The 21,492-nt window shown below is 36.2% G+C and overlaps 1 protein-coding gene across 1 annotated transcript in view; it reads left to right on the forward strand.

The window, feature by feature from the left end:
- Nucleotides 1–21,492, forward strand: part of KCNH7 (potassium voltage-gated channel subfamily H member 7) — a 479,156-nt gene that overhangs the window by 213,051 nt on the left and 244,613 nt on the right. The window lies entirely within an intron of this gene.

Here is a 21,492-nt window from a genome sequence, read left to right on the forward strand (position 1 = left end):
CCCTAAAGAAACATTTAAGAAGAGACCCCTTCTATAACATTCTATAATTAAGAAGAATGGATGGGGGCACCTGGATCACTCAGTTGGTTGAGCATCTGGACTTCAACTCAGGTCATGATCTCATGGTCCGTGAGTTCAAGCTCTGCATGTGGTTCTCTGCTGTCAGTGTGGATCCTGCTTCAGATCTTCTGTCCACCTCTCTTTCTGCCACTCCCCCCTCATGCTCTCTCAAAAATGAAAAGAAACTAAAAAAAACAAAAAAAGAATGCATGGAGAAGAAGTGACCCTAGATTAGGAAGGGGAGTAGCATGGGGAAAGATGGAGGGTTAAATTGCAAATGATAAGGGCAAGTTATGTTACTCAGCAGCATGTATCTGGCTGGCCTTGCCAAGCACAGTCCTAGACTTGGGCCTTTGGAAGAAAATAGAATGAGCAGCTTTGTTTCTTAACTTCAAGCAATTTATAGGCTAATCTAGTGGGATTATTGCTTCCATTCATGTCCATGAGATATATCACTAGCATTTACATAAAAACATACCTTAAAAGCAACTGTCTATAGTCAGTGTATTAAAAAAATTCACTGTGTGACGTGAAATATGTATTATGTGATGGCTATGTCATGTCATAAAACTTTCATGTCCATTCGTTTATTTGGCATCAAAGTACTGGATCCCTAAATCATCCAGACCTGGAAATGAAATTGGACAATTTATCTAGATAGTGAGAAAAAGAGAATGAGAAATCAGCTAAGGCTGATTTTGCATGGACTAGGAAACACAATGAGGGACCAATAACTTGCAGGAAACAGCAGTCAACATGACGTTGGCTCTTCGGTTGACAGCACTTGGCAACAGCAGTAATGAATGTCCTACAAACAGACATAATGATTCAGGTAAAACCTGGACAACATTCAGTGAGAAATCTTTCTTTTTCAAAGGAAGGTGAATATTTTAGGTACATTTAATCTTTTCTTCTGTGTTTCTGTCTTTGGCTAAGATTCTGATTTACCCCTCATTTGATAGTGCTAATTTTAGGCTATCTCCATGAAATAACGCAACCCCATAAAATGTTCTTGCTGCCAAATAGGAAAATGTGCTAAATAAATACAACTAAACATCACTTTGGAAAGGAGACATTTTATGCATGAATTCTAAAATACCCGAAATCAAAGCAGTGCAAAACAGAAGCTCTAATGAAATGTATATGACTCTTCCAGCAAAAAATGAAGTGATTTTTTGTTGTGTTTTTTAAAGTGAGGGAGAAAATTACTCTTATTAGCTGTGGGTGAAGAGAGAGCCACATAGGGTGCATATTTGATAGCTTTTTCTGGAAACAAGATGTTCCCCGAAGCCCCTCTGGCATGTGGATGAAAGCTGACTGATATGGAAGTCAAGCTTTCTCTTACAGAGTGCAAGAAAAATTTTTTAAATGTTTTATTTATTTCTGAGAGATAGAGAGAGAGAGAGTGAGAGAGACAGCGTGAGCAGGGAAGGGTCAGAGAGAGAGGGAGACACAGAATCCGAAGCAGGCTCCAGGGTCTGAGCTAGCCGTCAGCACAGAGCCGGAAGTGGAGCTCTACCCACGAACTGTGAGATCATGACCTGAGCCGAAGTCGGACACTTAACCAACTGAGCCACCCAGGCACCCCAAGAATAACAGGGTTTTCCAGCAATTTCCCACAGGTGATAAACTTCGCAGACCCAATAATAAAGAATCAAACTGTTTTGCTGATAATTTTATCAGTGGTTATTTCATACAAGATAAACAAGTGACAATTCTAGGTCATGATTTTCTATTTTCCATTAGGTAACACAGACAGGTGATGTGAACAGATCACTCTCTACAAAGTTATTATCTAAGAAGAATTAGTAGAAATTGTGATCCAGATATATACTGCCAAGGCAGCAGTTCTGGGCCTGTGTAGGCGGGTGTAAAATCAGCACTAAGATTTACAATATGTTAAGGTCGAAAATCAGGGTCGCCTGGACAGCCCAGTCGATTAAGCGTCCGACTTCGTCTCAGGTCATGATCTCACAGTTAGTGGGTTCAAGCCCCACATCAGGCTCTGTGCCGACAGCTCAGAGCCTGGAGACTGCTACAGATTCTGTGTCTCCCTCTCTCTCTGACCCTCCCCTGCTCATGCTCTCTCTCTCTCTCTCTCTCTCAGAAATAAATAAAAACATTTAAAATTTTTTTTAAAAATCAGGACTAAACATAGAATTTTAGGGCAATAGATAATTCAGAGCATCCCAGGTAAATCTGGATAGATTACAATTATGTGTCTGTGCAGGGAAAGAGATCAGAAAAGCTGCAGTAGTCTCTTTTAGAGACTCTTTTAATTGTTATCATCGCTGTTATTTTTAATTGTTATTCCCAAGGATTTGTCTCCCACTGGATTTTGAGAAACTTAAGAGACTGAGTCTTACCTGTTTTAGTAAAGCAGTGGCTAGCTGATGTCATGGTACATAGCATGTTAAATATTCACTGAGGAAGTGAAATTATAGAGCAACTTCAGAATATGATGTCTGGATTGGATGTGCTTTATCAACACTGCTCAACAGAGATTTCAATGATGGAAATCCTTGCCAGTGCCCAGTTTGGTAGCTGCTGGCCACAAGTAGCTATGAAGCCTTTTGAAATATGGCCAGTGCAATTGAGGAACTGCATTATTAATTTTGCTTAATTTTAAATACTTAAGTTAGCCACACGTTGAACAGTGTGGTGCTACATTTTGTAAAAGGGTAAAGAGAATAAAAGATGTTGGTTTTGTAACTTGCTATTTTAATATCGTTTGGCTGTCTGTTCTCTTTCAATTTATCATCTTTCATTAATTAAGAAATCAAAAGAAAAAATAGTCTCATATTTCAGGTGCAGCCTTCCTTGTTGACTTGCAATGACCAAATATCACTTATCCATCTCAGAATTACTGATTCTGTGTCTATAGTAGAGTGTAATAGAACATTGAGCACACAGACCTCTCATTTCCTTATCAGTGAAATTGTGGTTTTAATACCCACCTGATAGGTCATTGGGAGGATCAAAAATTCAGAGTCTTTATTGCAATGCCTGATACATAAGAGATAGTTACTGCTGTGGTTGTTGTTAAGGGTAAAATAACATGCTAAGTGCTGTGGGGGTATTGAGGATTAGGTTAGTCCCTGGCTTTTTAGAGTGATTTCCTAAAACTTTTCATTTACTCATATAGGTACCAATAATTTTCCTGTCCCAATATGTCATTAATCCTAGTCCCTCAAGTAAAGGTTACAGGCACTCTACGAGGTTCTACATGCTTTTGGGGGAAGAGATTCCTCTCTTAATTATGTCTTCATACTCTTAGAACAGAACCTGATATTTAGTGCTTAACAATGATTACTGAATTTGAATGACATAAAACTACAGTCGTCACTGCTGCTGCTAAAGAAAAACAAGGTTCATATAATAAATAGCAGCCGTCGAGAACAACAAATATAAGATATGATAAAAACAGAAACCGTCCCATTAACTATAGTAATATTTATCTCACACACAACTCCTTCATCACACAAACACAAGTAAACAGGTGATCTAGGAATATAGTTAACAATATATTGTTAGGCATGAAGGGTCTATGGGAAGAAAATTGTCAAATTTATGTAAATGTATATATTAGCAAATATATATATATAAAGAAAATTTGAGTTAATGCAAAGCATACCTTATTCCTGGATGGGAAGAATAAACATTGTAGAAAAGCATAATCCATTTTAAAATCTAAACGTGCAAACTTTTCTGGAAATCATTGACAAATAAGAATAATGAGCTTGCTCCATCAAGTATTAAAACAAATTATAGAGCTGCAATAAATAAACCAATGTGATATAGGTACAAGGATAGACACATAAAAAGTGGAATAAAATGGATAAATACAATCAAAGACAAATTCATTGAATTGGTTTAAATGCTGACTGGGCCACATATAACTATTCAACCTCAGACTTATTATTTAACCCAAATTTATGTTTTCTTATCTTTCTTATCTTTAAAATGAAAATTTGAAAAAATAAATGTCATAGGGTTGACATGACAAATTCATAGTGTAAGACATTAGTGTATTGCTTAAAACATAGTAAGATGGAGAGAAATGATAACCTAAAAATAATACAAGTTAACATACTTGTTATGTAGTTTTATTGATCATGAATTTTAATATTGTTCTTTTTCTGATATGAATCTCGCAAATATTTTTTTCAAGATTGTTACTTGCTTTGATTTGTTTGTCTTTTGTAAGAGAGAAATTTTCATCTGTTAAAAAAATTTTTTAATGTTTATTTATCTTTGAGAGAGAGAGATAGAGTGTGAACAGGGAAAGGCAGAGAGAGAGGGAGACACAGAATCTGAAGCAGGCTCCAGGCTCTGAGCTAGCTGTCAGCACAGAGCCCGACGTGGGGCTCAAACCCACAAACTGCGAGATCATGACTTGAGCTGAAATTGGATGCTTAACTGACTGAGCCATTCAGGCACCCCAGAATTTTTTTATCTTTATTTAGTTAAACCTATTAGATATTTTCTTCATGGCTCTGGGTTTTTTGTTTTACTTAGCAAGTCTCCTTCTCTTATTAAATTTTATTCACATAACTATAAAAATATTCTCCTGTATTTGTATTTAGCATTTGGATTTTTAATTCAAAAAAAGCTTGTAAGTATGGTAGGTGATCTAATTATATTTCATTTTAAGTGATTAGCTGATTGTCACAATAGTATTAATTGAATAACCAATCCTTTCTGAAAAGTTTTAAATGCCATTTATTAAAGCTATATTAGTATTTATTAATAGATCCTTGTCTGGACTCTATTCTTTTCTACTGACCTATTTATTTATCTACTCCTCAGATAACCTCGCTGTTTTATTTAACACATATTTACAATTTTTATACTTATTTTAGTTTAATATTATTTATTGAATTTTTTGAATTCTTTTTTATATGAATTTTAGAATAACTCATCAAGTTCTGTAACTATAATATTGAGATTTTGATTGGAATTTCTATACATTTATAGATTAAATGAGTTTTTAAAACCTGGGCCTTGACAGATTTCTCTAGTTACTTACTACATTTTCTTAAGCACCACACATTCAATAAACTTGCAGTTTTCTTCACATAGTTATCACACATTCCCTTTTCAGCTTAGACTCAAGCAATTTACTGTTTTGTTTTTGTTGCTATTTCAAATGATATTCATTTCCCATTAAATTTGCTAAATGGATATTCTTGCTTTATAGAAAAGCTACTGAGTTTGGTGAACTTACTAACTTGATGAATAATTGTATTACTACCACTTATTTCACTTAATTTGTATGCATTTTCCTGTTAGATAATATTTTCATCTGCATCCTCTTTGATATTTTATAAAATTATTTATTTTTCTCACTTTTTCTTTGAATGAATGGAGTTTTCTATGTATGATATTGAATAGTAGTTTTGTCCCAAGTATTTATTAATGAGAAGGTTTCTAATATTTAACCATTAAGTATGATTTTGTTTGTTTTTAATAGATAATCTTCATTGGGATTAAAGAGACCCCTCGCCTTCCAAAACCATTCCCCATGTTGGGGCCATTCAATCAGAGAAAGGGCATTATAATTTTGGCCTGGAAGATAAATGGCTAAAATGTGGGTGGAGCAGGGTGGTGAAAAACAGAGAGAGTTAATTTGTTTTGAAAAAAAGAGAAAATGTGCATGTGCATGTGGATGTGCAAGTGCATGAGCAGGTGCATATATGAGGGCATGTGTGGGGGAAGGATAGAGAGAGAGAGAGAGGGAGAATCTTTATTCAGGGCTCATGACCTGAGCCGAAATCAAGAGTTGGATGTTTAATATACTATCCTCAGCCACCTAGGTGCCCTTCTGCTCTATATTTTTACAAAAAAAAAGAACATTAAAGGAACACCTTGTTGTAATTAATTAATAACATTTTGAAACACAATTCCTTGCAGTGCTTTCATTTTATATTTCTCTTTTCAAAATACATTTACATTTGCAGCACCTGGGTGGCTAGGCTGGCTACGTGTCTGATTCTTGATCTTGACTCTGGTCATGACCTCACAGGTTCATGAGTTCCAGACAACTTTCAGGCTCCCCTCAGACAGCATGGAGCCTGCTTGGAATTCTCTCTCTCCCTCTCTCTCTCTGCCTCTCCCTCCCAAAATAAATAAATACACTTAAAAAATACATTTACATTATTCTTTTTTTTAAATTTTTTTAATGTTGTATTTCTGAGAGAGAGAGAGAGACAGCATGACCAGGGAGAGTCAGAGAGAGAGGGAGGTACAGAATCTGACACAGGCTCCAGGCTCTGAGCTGGCAGTCAACATAGAGCCCGACGTGGGGCTTGAACCCACGAACTGTGAGATCATGACCTGAGCCGAAGTCAGATGCTTAACTGACTGAGCCACCCAGGCGCCCCTACATTATTCTTAAATCCTCTGTTAGTTTTTTTCATTTTCTCTGATGTCAATTTTTTCCTCTCAATAGAATATTAATATTATTCTATCTATGATTCATTTTGCTCTACAGTATTTTTTCCTTTCAGATCCTTTTTGTTCTAATGTTTCAGGTACTTTTTATGTGTTATAGTTATATTTACCAATTCATATAAAACTGAAATGAACTCATGTTATTCTATGATTTTAAATATAAGTCTGTTTCTTTTTTCCTTTGCGCATTTTACTGTAAAGAATTCAACATTTCAAAAAAATCTTACAAATTAAAATTAAAGAACAATATTTTATGAATTGATTTCAACTTCACTATTAGGAGTTAGATATTGAATCTATCCATTGATTAGAAACAGTTCGGGTAAAAATTTTCTCCGAATTGTTATGAAAGACTATTGTTTTCCCTTAGTTTCTTGGACTTTTGTTAGACCGCTTCTAAAATGAATACATCATTTTCTAACTTCTGCCACACAGATATCACAGGGAGATGTGGTTTTATGGAAAGCTATCCGGAGACACAGGGAGGAAAAATGCAAGTTCCTTCTACATACAGAGAAAAAATATAATGTCAGTGCACAGAGCTAGTAACATAGTGTCACCTACAATGTGGTAATTGGGGGATGGGGGTGAACTTTCCAGCCTACAAGTCCCCACCAGATGAAAGTGGAGTAAAACCCTGGCAGCCCACAAAATTAAATTGCCTAAAATGCACTTGTTGGTGGTAAGTGAAATACCAGGACGAATCTACTCAGTGTACCAGTCTAATGTTCTTGAAGCCCAGCTATGAAACCTCAGACAGCCTGGTCTAAATGCCTTTGGCATCACTCGGTAGTTATCATTCACTCTGGGTGTAATGTGGATGGGGATAACTTGAGGTCCAGTGGCAGATGAGGATTTTCAGAATCACAGCAGCCATCCCAGGGATCTCCCAATTAGCAGGAACCTGATCTGAGAAATTAGACTGGCAGAATATAAAGAAAATTGCTTGGTTTTCTCAGTTAATTCTATACCTTCTCCATTCAAGATCAAAACTTTCATCCACCTCCTCTCCAGATGGGAGACTACAGTTTTAAAAATCATTTTCCCAGAAGTGCCATTATGCAATCATTAAGCCTGTGTAGAATCTATTAGTACACCAATATTGCGAATCTATGTGTTTTTCTTTATTTCTTTTAATGTTTATTTGTATTTGAAGGAGAGAGACAGAATATGAGCAGGGAAGGGGCAGAGAAAGAGGGAGACACAGAATCCGAAGCAGGTTCCAGGCTCTGAGCTGTCAGTAAGAGCCCAATGCCAGGTTCGAACTCACGAGCCATGAGAGCATGACCTGAGCTGAAATCTGATGCTTAACAGTCTGAGCCACCCAGGCACCCCTGCCAATCTATGTTTAATCATTTAATTTATTTTGACAATACTCATTACATTTTTTAAATGTGATCTGCATTTAGTGTTTTTATTATCTAATCTTCTCAATACAACAATTTCTAATTGCTAAAGTCAATGTCTTCACCTTTGACTATAACATTGTATTTTTACAATTGTTTTGTGGCATCTATGTTATTTCATGTCACTTTTTAAGTTCCTTCCTGATTGCTCATCCTCCCTCCATCTCTTAGTTGTACATAGTCCTACAGGTCTTGTCCTTAGCATATTTCCCTTCACTACATATATTCTCCTGGACAATCTTTTCTGGGTTCATGCCATCACCTGTCATAGCAATGAAAGTAAATCTCAGAATTTTATCTTGAATTTGTATTATGGTCCCTGAAATTTTACCTTCATGAATTCTATAGCTACTAGTTATTCATTTATAGATGGTTCTCCATGGAACTTCAAATTTCCTATCTGAAAAACTTAACTCAGTTTTACATATATCTGGATTCTTGCCGTTGTTTTAAGTGATTTTCTTATCTACATGATAACTTTCCAGGCCCCAAGCCTTATAGTCTCTTGACTGCCTCAATTCCTCTGACCTTTAGATCCACTCTGCTTTGGTAATTCACTCTATGACCAAGTTTGGATGTTGACATCATTTGGGTGTTTTCTACCTCTGAAACCCAAAATAACAAAGTATATTATCTCAGTCAGTAAAATAAGTCGATCAAAAAGTCTTCCAGGTTATACTTTAGCCTTTCTTGGGTAAATTCAGATTCTAGGATTTTCAAATCTGTCATTAATTATAACTCAACACCCTGTCTTTTAAGAAAATAAAGAAGAAATAAGCTGGTAGACCTTCATTTTTCATGCTGGATTATTTTTCCAAAACTTAAAGAGTGAGCAATCTTTCTTACTCTATGTGTTACCAATCAAAGAAAAGAATCTTAAACTACTCTAAACAGAAATGTGCTGGTAAATGTTTAATAGCTGACTTTGTGAAAAATAAAAACTCTTACATATAACATTTTCTGATTCCTGTCGCTTTCTGATTTCTGTAAGTATTCCCACCATAGACGCTTTCAAACTACAAACACAATGTCATTGAATGTCATGTTGGGAAAAACTGTGCATAATCAGGTCTTGAGAGCATGAAAGAGCCACTGTGGCTTCAGCACACCACTCGCTGCTTCTAAGCTTGCACTACTCTTCCTTCTGTCTCATGCCAGATTCTAAATCCCACCAGGCCCTCTGTTAGTATGCTATCTGCCATCAAAAGCAGTGGGGAAGAACTGCAATCCACTGACAAAAGAGCACACAGAAATTGCAAGTTGGTTACTTCTCTGCTGGTATCCTTCACCAGTCTAGTCTCTGCCACTGGCTCTGTTCTGTAACTCTCTGTGTTCTACTGGAGCATCTCGGGCATAGTCTCTTGTGTCAGTAATCTCATGGAAGCATGACCCCTTTATAAAGAGTCGCCAGGACCTTTGCATGAGGGTATTTTTCATATTCACCAGTCTGTTGGTAGAGATGGGCAATTCAGTCATGGCCGACTACCTTCTGTAGGCCCATGGGGGAAATTTATATTCCCACCACATCACCACACCACCATCTAGGTCCTGGCTTTATAGAAAACTCATGTGTGGTGGGGGTGACGGCAGGGAGGGGATTGCATTTATTGACTTTTACTTTCTTTCAACTGCTTGTGCTATAATGCCATTTTGCTACTGGCCTTATCCCACACCCCAGGAGAGATGAAAACCTGTGTGCTTTGCCATTTCTTAAGTTTGACATCCAAAATGTATACTGGTCTCATGTTCAGAAATACTTACAGACTGTTGTGAGCAAATCTGTCTGGGAATAAAGATTCCTCATAAGGAAAGAGGATGAGTGTTCCCCCACCTCACCAAGAGGAAGGAGACCATGAGGAAAGGATGGAATAAGCACCAGAAACTAAAGAATCACAAAAACTCTTTGCCCTGAAGACCCTCTCTCTATTTCTGGCTAATATTGTTTCTCTGCCTAGAGCAGGGAAGGATGAAAAACCTATCTTCTACAGGATCAGTAACCTAGTTTCTTTGTTCCATGTGATTCCTGAAAGGACATGTTTCAAAAACAGAGGAAAGTTTTCTTTCTCTAGTACCACATTTATTGGAAAACCTTTGTATTACAAGGCAAGTGCCAATTAAAAGAAAATAAATGTATTTTTATCTTAATGCCAAAATTCTTCTCATGAAGAGTGTCTCTATCTCTCTGTATTATCTATCATCTAAACTTTGGAAGCATATAGGAATATGTGCGTGTCTTGATTTTATAAAAACTCTAATTCATCATTATTTGCTTTCATGAAGTTTGGTACTTTCAATGGAAACTGAAAAGATGGTATACATATAATATGTGACTTCTGTAAATTTTATAGTCAATTGAGGCCCCTGAGTGGCTAATCATTTAAGCATTTTACTCAGCTCAGGCCATGATCTCAAACATTTCGTGAGTTCAAGCCCCATGTCAAGTTCTGCGTTGAGAGCATAGAGCCTGATTGGAATTCTCTCTCCCCTCCTGCCCCCAAATAAACATTTAAAAAATTTTATAGTCAGGGGGCGCCTGGGTGGCTTAGTCGGTTAAGCGTCCGACTTTCGCTTAGGTCATGATCTCACGGTTCGTGGGTTCGAGCCCCGCGTCGGGCTCTGTGCTGACTGCCAGCTCAGAGCCTGGAGCCTGTTTCAGTCTGTGACTCCCTCTCTCTCTGACCCTCCCCTGCTCACGCTCTCTCTCTCTCTAGAAATAAATAAAAAAAAAACCTTAAAAAAAATTAAAAAAAAAAGAAATCTTAAAAAAAAAAAATTTTATAGTCAAAAAAATCATTCTTTTGATGAACAATTTCTGAGTATCTATTGTATATAAGTCACTCTGCTAAAGTTGACTGAAGAGAAGAAAAATAGGTAATTTCTTCTCTCAAGAATTTTTCTCACTAGAAAAAATTAAATATTGTGTCAATCATTGAATTAACCAAATTTATCCTAGCAATCAATGCATCACAAATGTCATGGCCAGATTACTCCAAAGTCTGGGCCAAACACTAAACCACCACAAATTTCTTTAGTAGTTTCAAGTCAAAGGCATTAAATTTCCATTATTATGAGCAGTGAGGTATGAAAATCACTGGTATTCTCAGATCTTTCAGTTTTTACTTCATTAAAAAAGCTTTAGCTATGAATTTTAAATTATTTCTACATACTAAGTATTATCTAAGCATTTATTACTTATAAAGAAATTAGTATTTTTAGTTATCTCAGTATTTTTTTTATTTGAATGCATTTTTAGGAATACAGTTTATTTAATACTGTATACATATTAATTTAGTTCCAGTCTTCATGAATTTTTTATTTCTCATGCATTCAACTATGACATTGGTTAATAATGTTCACCTGGATCAGACATGCTATTTATTCACCATCTCACCCTGTCTGTTACACCAGTTACAATATAGATGGAGAACTCAGTCACTAATCGTAGACCATTCCAATAACTGCAGTTACCTGAATCTGAAGCCCTGAACAAATCTAGATTGCAGTGCGCTCTCAGTATTCTCAGATGCCAGAAAAATCAAGTTCCCCAGGCAGACTGTCTCTGGCAAATCGTAAGAGGACAGACTTTAATTTCCCCATAGATGTGAAAGGATACCTATGATTGAGAAGCCCCTTTCAGGACTACGAGGAAATTCACTCACTAATGCAACAAATATTTTTAGTTGAGTGCATTCTATGAGCATGATCTTTCAAGTACCACAATGTAGGGACTCCATGGCAATATATTTTTAAAACCTTTTCTTTGATTGATAACATGTAGAGTAAGAAAGACCGCTCACTCTTTAGGTTTTGGAAAAATAATCCAGCATAAAAACTGAAGTTCCACCAGTTTATTTCTCCTTTATTTTCTGTATTGATAGTTGACTTTTTCAATTAATTGTCTTTATGTCCACACTGGTATTGGTATACAAGCTAAGTTAGTAATTCTCTCCTTTTTAAAAAAATTCTGTAATTACATAACTCTTTAATAATGACCCATAATGGGATGGAATGAACTTGTCTACGCAGTGATGAATAGCACCTATTCCTAACAATGGTGCTGCTAACCTACAATTCAGAGAAATCAGTGAATTAACTGCTGCTCAGATATTAAGACTGAATTTGTTATATCATAGCATCCATTACTCACCAAACTGTATTTAGATTACCATATGTCATACATGCCAATCACTTGTTTTTGTAGTTAAAGAAATTTTGGATTTTTAATTACAGCAAATGTATTTGGCTACTTCTTGATGTTCAGAATTCCAGTTTTCTCTCCTTTCTACCAAATAGCAACATCTTCCACTTTTAACATCTGTTTTATGGTTAATATTAGTATTATAATTATTTTATGAGACACTGGACATGTATTAGAAAGGTTATAAAACTAAGTGTTTATACAGAGCCTTCATCCAAAGTTCAAGCTCTCTGTAGGCACTCTGTCTTTAAATATTTATTTTCTTAATTAACAAATGGCTTGTGTTTGCTGACATTTTTGTTCATCTTTTTTTCCACAATTAAAATTTTGTACATGAGAGTGTAAGTGAACTGCATACTATATGAATGGTATATTTTTACTGAAAATTGAGTTAAACAATCAAATATTAATACAAATAAAATTTTCCTGTATCCCTAGCACTCCACAGTTAAGAGAAACTACATCAAAAGTTTGACCAGAATATAATTAGACTGCCCTCAAAGTCCCCACTCTGGCCAATCACATTCAGATGAACTCTACTTGATTCACAACTTTTTTTTTTTTTTTTAATTTCAGAGATGTACTAAGATTCCTACAGAAAGACTTATCAGAAACCTCTTTTCCCCAAGTGAACAAAGACTATTTTCTCTCACTTCATGCACATGGAGTTTATTTTAGCTCCTACCTCTACCTTTCTTGGTAGATTCTTCCCTTTTATTAGCGCTTTTCCTCTTTCCAATGTAAACTCTCCAATGTAATCTCAAATCTTGTAGCTCTTTCTACTCATCTTAATACATATGGGAACACTAGAAAGCTATACAGAAAGCCCTGTGGGGTAGGTGACTACTCTTACATTACTTTTTTTTTTTTTCTGGTTACTCAATTCTGTCTTTAATCATGTAATAACTAGGAAGCATCTTTTTCTTTAAAAGGGGTTCTTGCTGCCTGTGCCCTGTTTCTGCCTAAAGCAGTTGTACCTCTGAAACTCAATCCCCACGAGTTTCCTCCCTTCTTGCTAACTCCTGTTTGTATAAGGTGGGAAAAAAAGAATAGGCAATCTTTGCTGAAGACTTACCAAGTGCCAGATAATGTTCCAAGTGCTTTACCTGCATTGACTCATTTAATCTTCACAATAATGCTATGAGGCAGGAACTCTTATCCTTCTTTCATAGATGTGAAAAAGGGTAGCCCAAGGGGTTAAGTAAATTGCCCAAGGTCATAGGAATAGTAAATAACAGAGTCAAGATTTGAACCCAGGGAGTTAAATTTAAGAGATACACATTTAACTATCATGCTACCTAAAACTCTAAATCTTGCATTGATACAATGTAGTGAATCATTACACAACTGAGGATGGAAGTTGAGAATGTTAGGAAAGAAGCTTTAGAAATTAGTAATGGAGGGGCCCCTGGGTGGCTTAGTCGGTTAAGCGTCCGACTTTCACTTAGGTCATGATCTCACGGTTCGTGGGTTCGAGCCCCGCGTCGGACTCTGTGCTGACTGCCAGCTCAGAGCCTGGAGCCTGTTTCGGTCTGTGACTCCCTCTCTCTCTGACCCTCCCCTGTTCACGCTCTCTCTCTCTCTCCTAGAAATAAATAAAACATTAAAAAAAAAAGAAATTAGTAATGGAGGTGACAAGATTGTTGTATAAGGAGTTAGAGAAAATGGTTACAATTCCTTATTCTGGGAAAATGTGTCTGATACCAGTCCATTAAAGCACAGAGAATGTTGTTAAAATAAATAAGGACTTATCTAATTAATTTGGAATATCAGAATTTGAACAAGATGCTGGAAAACCAGAGACGTAAGAGTGTGTAAATAAAAGGAAATTGCTGGGCGCCTGGGTGGCTCAGTAGTTGAGTGTCCAACTTTGGCTCAGGTCATGATTTCACAGTTCGTGGGTTCCAGCCCCGCGTCAGCCTCTGTGCTGACAGCTAGCCAGAGCCTGGAGCCTGTTTCAGATTCTGTATCTCCCTCTCTCTCTGACCCTCCCCTGCTCACGCTCTCTCTCTCTCTCTCTCAGAAATAAAACATTTAAAATAATAATAATAATAATAATAACAATAATAATAAAAGGAAATTGCACCATAGCAAATAATAGACCAGGCTTTACATGTTGCATTTATGTACATTTACAGGCATTTTTCAAATGGAGAAAGAGATTCATATGGGTTAAGGATTCAAATCCTAACAGCCATACTCCTCCTAATCTAGTGTTATTCTGCCTCTCAAAGACTCCCCAGATAACTGANATAATTCATTTAATATTTATGACAACCTCATAGGTAGTGTCATCTCTATTTTATAGGAAACTGAGGCACAGAGAGATTATATTATTTGTTCAAGATGCTGTCACTGATTCATAAATCCAGGTTTTGAACCCAGGTAGTCTTGCTCTGGAATCCATGTATGTAACCTCTACAGAAACCACAGCAAGAGGAATTGTAATTAGATCAGTATATTTTCAGTGTGTGCCCAGAGTATTAATATTTTAATAGTATTTTAAGTATTTTAACATATATAATTTAAAAAAAGCTCTGTAACCAAATTGTTTATTTTTGTCAACGTATCAAATCCTTTAATAAGAAAATGTGTAATATAAATCTTACTCAAGTATAAATGTTCACTATTTTAAACTATTCGAAATTGCTAACAGAAAATTTAAACTTACAAAAACAGCAACTTGAGACAGGTTATAATAAGCAATATCTCTAAAAAATGATTTAGTGAAAGACAAACAGACAACTCAATGTAGTAAGCTTTAAAAGATTGACAAATATTTGTTTTGGAAAAAAAAGTAAAATAGGAGGACATTTTCAACTTTTTTAGGTTAATGTTATGGAAGACTTACCCTTCCCTAGTACAAATCACCTCTTATCAAATACAGAATACAAAGTGAAATAATCCACTACGTTTTCACAAACTGCCTTATGATTTACCTGTAAAGGAAGTTTTTGATCACAAATTACAGTCTACCTATCTCAGCCATAAATAATACAGAGATTTCTCTAAGGTAGAAGTTTTCTTGCTCTTTTTCATCTTTGGACTACTATTTTTCACTGATGATTAGGATCATAAGATAAAAATGCGAAATACTTTTCTAATGTCCCATCCTTTTACATGGAACAAAAAGTATGGAATAAAATGTATGAGAGGCAAAGCCAAGACTCAATGCACAAATTCTGTATCAGCTGTCTTTATTAGTTTCCTAATCACATCCTTGATAACTTTTGATTCTCTGGACACCTGTAGTCTGAACTTTTTATTCTTAAAAGATCTATGACCAGGTTTTATGGCCAATTACAACTGGAATTTAAGTGGCAGATATATAAATATAAATTGGAGAATTTACTATTACTGCAATCCAGAAGTCTAGGCACTAAAAGACATTTTAGACCTAGAAGAAAACAGAGAGATCAACTCTGTCTTTCGACTCATCCCCAATAAAGACAAAATTGAAACCAAAGGAGGCACTCAAGGTTCCTTTGGCACATAAGTATTCAACAGTAAGTATTCTGTATGAAGAGTAAACTCATTTAAGGTCATTTGACATCTGCCAGCTTTGAAGGACCTATTTGATAAGACTTGGTTTGCAATAAAAGAATCGCCAATGTAGTTCCGTTAGAACCAAACAAACCATTCTGTTCTGTACGCTCGGTGTGATCTGGAACCTCAGTATCATCACAGGAAGGAACGGTGCTGACTCACTTTTAATACTCTTCCCATGATTGTTTTCTATGAATTCAGAGCTGATCGCTCTGGCCAGCAGGGCACCAGCCCTAGAGCAGCAGACACAGGGGTGTTGTATATTTGATAACTATGCATGAGAATGGCAGTTAATTTCTTTACAAGTTTAATTTAAGCCTTTCTGCAGTTTCTAAAAGTAAGTGGGAGAATGAGTAGAACGGAATGTTCTCATTCTGCAGAAATAGAATAGCAAACTATATATCAAGAGAGAAATTAGACTGAATATTCTTTAAAAAGACTCACATGAGAAGGGGCAAAAGGGAAATACCCTTTGATAGTGGTTTTATCTTTGGGCATTTTGGTGACTTTTCTCATAAAAGAAATATTTGGGCTATGCGTGTCACTGGTGATGATACAGAGGATAATAATGCAAATCGATTCTTCAACAGAAGTGACTAAATAAACTACTTCTATTTTTCTAAAAGAAAGGTTAATGGCTACTTTGTCTACTCACAATCCCTTATGTAAAAGAAGGTTTTACATAAGATTTCAGCCTCTGGAGAAATTTAACCAGCTAATAAAATCCAAAGTTTATATTTAAATAAAATTTAATCTTTTTTGTTTTCTTCTCTGCATATGCCAACCATCACTGGCTAGGTACTGAACATCTACTTACTGAGTTGAAGTCTGTGTTTTAAATATATTTTGTAGATGTCAGTTCAGTGTGTTTTTATAAAGCCACACAGTTAAAAGTGTGTAACCAATTGTCAAGACACGTTAAGCACAAATTATGTTCGATACCCCTGAAAAGCATATATAGGAGGCCAGTAACTACAGAAGGTCCCAGTCTTCTTTCCCACCTTGGAAGCAAAGTGAGATAAATTAGTAAGTTCTACGTGAAGCCGAGCAAATGAAGCAGCTTCAGCTGAGAGGAATGTCTACGTGCTCTGGCACTTCATTAACTAAAGGATTATCACCAGCAGGGGCCCACGCTTGCTTCCCTCGTGCTATGGATCATTCTAGCATATTCTCTGACTTGATGATGATTTTTACCCAGGATTTGAAGCAGAGGGAAAAACAAGAAATCACAAAATAAAAGTACAGAATTGCTTCTGCAGAAGTTACAAGTTTCAAAATTAGCAGTGTGTTATGGGAAATAAGTTAAAATAAAAATCTTTAAGCAGAACAACACACACACACACACACGCATGCATGCACACACACGTATGTGTGTAATGGAAGACAGGAGGGGATAAGTTAATTGGTGGAGGCGTTAGGAAGTCAGGGAGGGAGGTTTGGGTCATTTCTGTTTAGAGTGGCCATATGTCTCAATTGACAGAGGCATCTAGTTTATGCCTTTTTTCCAGCATGATATCCAGTTTGAATAATCCATCCTACTGTGCCAAGCATTAGGGATTTCTTATATACTACTGAGCTAAGGAATTATGTGACAGAGGGTCTGTGACAGGAAGATTATTTTATGATTTCCTGGCATCTGGAGTAAAGGGAGGCTGGAAAAGCTATGAGAGGCTTTACCATTTAGCATTTATATAAACAAGAAGTAACTTATTTATTGAGTAGGACACAAATAGTGAGGGGGATCCGTAAGACCTCTTAGAAAGGTAACTGATAGAATTGTTTAAATGATTTAAAATAAACTATAACAGATAAAGAATCTCAAAGATAAACATCAGTTATAAATCTAGGGAACTTGGGAAATGGCATTGTCAATAACAGGAAAGAAATATTGGAAGAAAAATGATTTTAAAGAGAAAATAAGGAGTCCACTATGTGAAAATATTTTCAGGGGTCAAAAAGGCAAGCCCAGAAAGTTGTGCTATCTCATAGTAATCATAGAAACTGGAAATGCGTGTTAGAAAGCATCAGCATTTAGATGATTTTGCATGGATCTTAAAATTTCTGGGCCAAGTGGACAATTAATTTATAAAAACGACCTTAGAGATTATCTATACCTCTATCTATCTATCTATCCCTGAGATGGACAGAGAGAGTGAATATAAAATGGTTTAATAAAAGATCAACAAACTATAAAACAGTAGATCTCGGGACTGACACTAGGTCTCCCAATACTTTGAACTCAGCCCCCCATTATTTCAGCTGTCTCCATAGAACAAGGTGTAAAATCCCCAAAACATAAAAGTTTAATAGACATCATACTTAATTGAGATATTTTTATGTAAATTCCTTATGTTCTCTTAAATTAGAGTATAAAGATAAATAAAAATCGAACAATACTTAATAACAAATTAGATTTGCTAAGCGTTGCTCTGCAACCGATATCTGGGACAAGGTGAATTTAATTACTGTGAAGGATCTTCTAGGATCTGGAGATTAATTTGAAATTGTCAACAAAGTCTTTAGTTGTCAGCAAATTATTTCATCAATGATAGGGATATATATTGGCTTATCTATTAAAAGGATCCCTTTGGGGGAAGGACATAATTGTCTTCTATTTTGTTTTCAAGCTGTGCTGTCACAGAGGAAAACATTAATAGATCAGCTGTCACCCGGCATTGATTTTGGAGGGTTTTCTAGAAGAAGACTAGGGATTCGGAGTTTTTTGGAGGAATTGAGTCTCCTGGAGCAAAGCAGAAAAAAATCTGCTTGTTGTTCCTTCTTAGGGAAAATTATGAAAAAATATAATTAATTTCCTTCAAAAACCTTTTCAATATTACCTTTGGTCTTTTGTCCTGACTTCCCATAGGATATATATACCTAGGATATACCTAGTTAACAAAATTCTGATATTTTCTAATTTTGTCCTTATTTGCTTAGCAGTATCTTTTCAGGTCTTATTGTTACCTTAATAGAGTATATCATAGTTATTAAGGAAGATACTTATTTTTTCTTAAATAATAACATTTTACTTTCCATTGTCGGTGACTAAATAGACTACAACAGCTCTTAGCACACAATAACTGATGACGAATAATTGAGTGAATGAATAAATGAAGAGGTAGACAGATGAGGTGTACATTCAGCAAAAACTGGCCAAGATTATAATATCCTTAAGGATAGGAATATTTTTCTTTTTTAAAAAAGTTTATTCATTTTGAGAGAGTGAGAGAGAAAGTGAGAGCACACACGTGCACACTTACAAGTTGAGGAGGGGAAGAGAGAGAGGAAGAGAGAGAGAACCCCAAGCAATGTGGAGTTTCACGTGGGGCTCAAACTCAGGAACCATGAGATCATGACATGAACATAAAATGAGACCAACGCTTAACCAACTGAACCACCCAGGTGCCCCTCTTTTGCATCTCTGTATCCCTAACAGTGCCTAGAAGAGAGATTTACCCATGCCAGAATTTTTTTTTTTAATAATTTTTTTTAATGTTTTATTTATTTCTAGGAGAGAGAGACAGCGTGAGCAGGGGAGGGTCAGAGAGAGAGGGAGTCACAGACTGAAACAGGCTCCAGGCTCCGAGCTGGCAGTCAGCACAGAGCCCGACGCGGGGCTCGAACCCACGAACGGCGAGATCATGACCTGAGCGAAAGTCGGACGCTTAACCAACTAAGCCACCCGGGCGCCCCTATGCCAGAATTTTAACAAATATTTGCTGAGAGAATTAATTGAATCATGCATGTGTGAATATGTGAAAGAGTGATAACAAACTTCCTGGTCTAATGTCTCCTAAGTTAGCGATTCTACTCTTTTGCATCCCCATTTAATCAACCTATAATTAATCTAATAATAATATAATCAGTCAGTGAATGGGTCAAAATCAGTTTGTTGTGTTGGGTAGTTTTCCACACCTCTTCAGGTGCCTATATAAGAGATTCAGAGACAGTAAGCTACTTCAGTTAAAAGGACACCTGGGTGGGTCAGTCAGTTAAGTGACCAACTCTTGATTTTGGCTAAGGTAATGATTCATAAGATCAAGCCCCGTGTTGGACTCTGGGCTGACCACCTGGGGTCTCCCTCTCTGTCTGCACACCCCCCACCTCCATCCCACACATTTGCACATCTCACTCTCTCTCTCTCAAAATAAATAAATAAACATTTTCTTTTAAAAAACTACTGCAGTTAAAGAGAAAATTCAATTGATACATCAACTCATTAACATCTGCAGCCATAAATTCATTGATTCTTACAGATCACAAATAATGAAAACTGAATTACAAAAGAATTTTAAACCAAATGTGACAGTTTGTAAAAGATTACAGCTTGAAAAAATTAGATAAATTATATCATCTTCCCAAAGTAAAAGTGAATATGTGTAGATTTATTTCCAAATCTGTTCTTGAGTTTTTTTTTTTTTTTTTAATCTAATGACATCTCTGTATACAGTTAAACTAAAATGTTATGTAAGTTTATGTGTGTTGGTGTCTGGGCACACACTTCTCTAAAATGAATTTTAAGATACAGATTTTATAATAATTAGCTTATTTAATGATGTAGAAAATTTGTGTTATAAAATGCAGTATTAGGGGGGCTCAGTTGGTTGATCTGCCTCTTGATCTTGGCTCAAGTCATGATCTCACAGTTCTTGAGTTTGAGCCCCGAGTTGGGCCCTGCACTAATGGCACAGAGCCTGCCTTGGGATTCTCTCTCTCTCTCTCTCTCTCAAATAAATAAATCTAAAAAAAATCAGTATTGGGGGGAGCCTGAGTGGCTTAGTCCGTTAAGCGTCAGACTTTCACTTAGGTCATGATCTCACAGTTCGTGGGTTCGGGCCCTGCGTTGGGCTCTGTGCTGACTGGCAGCTCAGAGCCTGGAGCCTATTTCAGAGTCTGTATCTCCCTCTCTCTCTGACCCTCCCCTGCTCACCCTCTCTCTCTCTCTCTCTCTCTCTCTTTCCTAGAAATAAATTAAAAAAAAAAATAGTATTGGGAATCCAGGGGAGGATAAGGTTTTCCTTGACCCTCTTGGGGTGGGAAAATTAGACCTACAAAGAAAGATTAACAGGAGAAAAGCATACATATTTATTTAATATGTTTTCCATGGCATGAAATCCTTCAGAAGGAAATGAAGTCAAGAAGAAATGGTTAAACCTGAGTGTTCTTATGCTAAGTTTAATGAAGAGGAAAAATATGTGATAGGACAAAGGGTTGGACGTGAAGTGTAGTAAACTGGGGGGAGACTTAACAAGACCTGTTCCTTCAGACTCCTTTCTGTGCCCCTTCCATTTTCAGAGATAAGTATGCTCCTTTCCCCCAGGTGTAGAGAAGCCATCTCTTATATGAGGGTTTTGTGACTTGCTTCAGGGAAGGTTCAGAAAGTTCTTCCTTAACATGTCATTTCTCAAATTCTTTCAGTTTGAAATATGCCAGCATCCCATATTTTGGGATATGTGCCCTGAACCCCAGTAGGGGTTAGAATAGTTTAGTTTTATCTTTGCTGGTCATACTGTTTCCAAAGCAACTGAACTTTGCAAAATGTTGTAGCCTGAGACTAAATAGTTGGGGAAAGAGGTAGATAAATCTCTTGTAGCTGCAATAATTTATAAGTATGTGACTTTATAATCACTTTGTATTATTATGCAGCATTTACTTAGAAAATATAATCAATTTTTTCTCTTCAATATCCTGCTTGATAGGATAAATTAATAATGTCCTTTACTGAAGCTAGGTTTAACTAGAAATATTGTCATTTTTTTCTTTTTTTAATTATAAAAATAATATAAATGTTAAAAAAACTCCCTAAATTTAGTATTTTGATTACCAGAA

The sequence above is a fragment of the Crocuta crocuta genome, unplaced genomic scaffold (genome assembly GCF_008692635.1).
Source record: "Crocuta crocuta isolate KB4526 unplaced genomic scaffold, BGI_CrCroc_1.0 scaffold153, whole genome shotgun sequence".
NCBI lineage: Eukaryota > Metazoa > Chordata > Mammalia > Carnivora > Hyaenidae > Crocuta > Crocuta crocuta.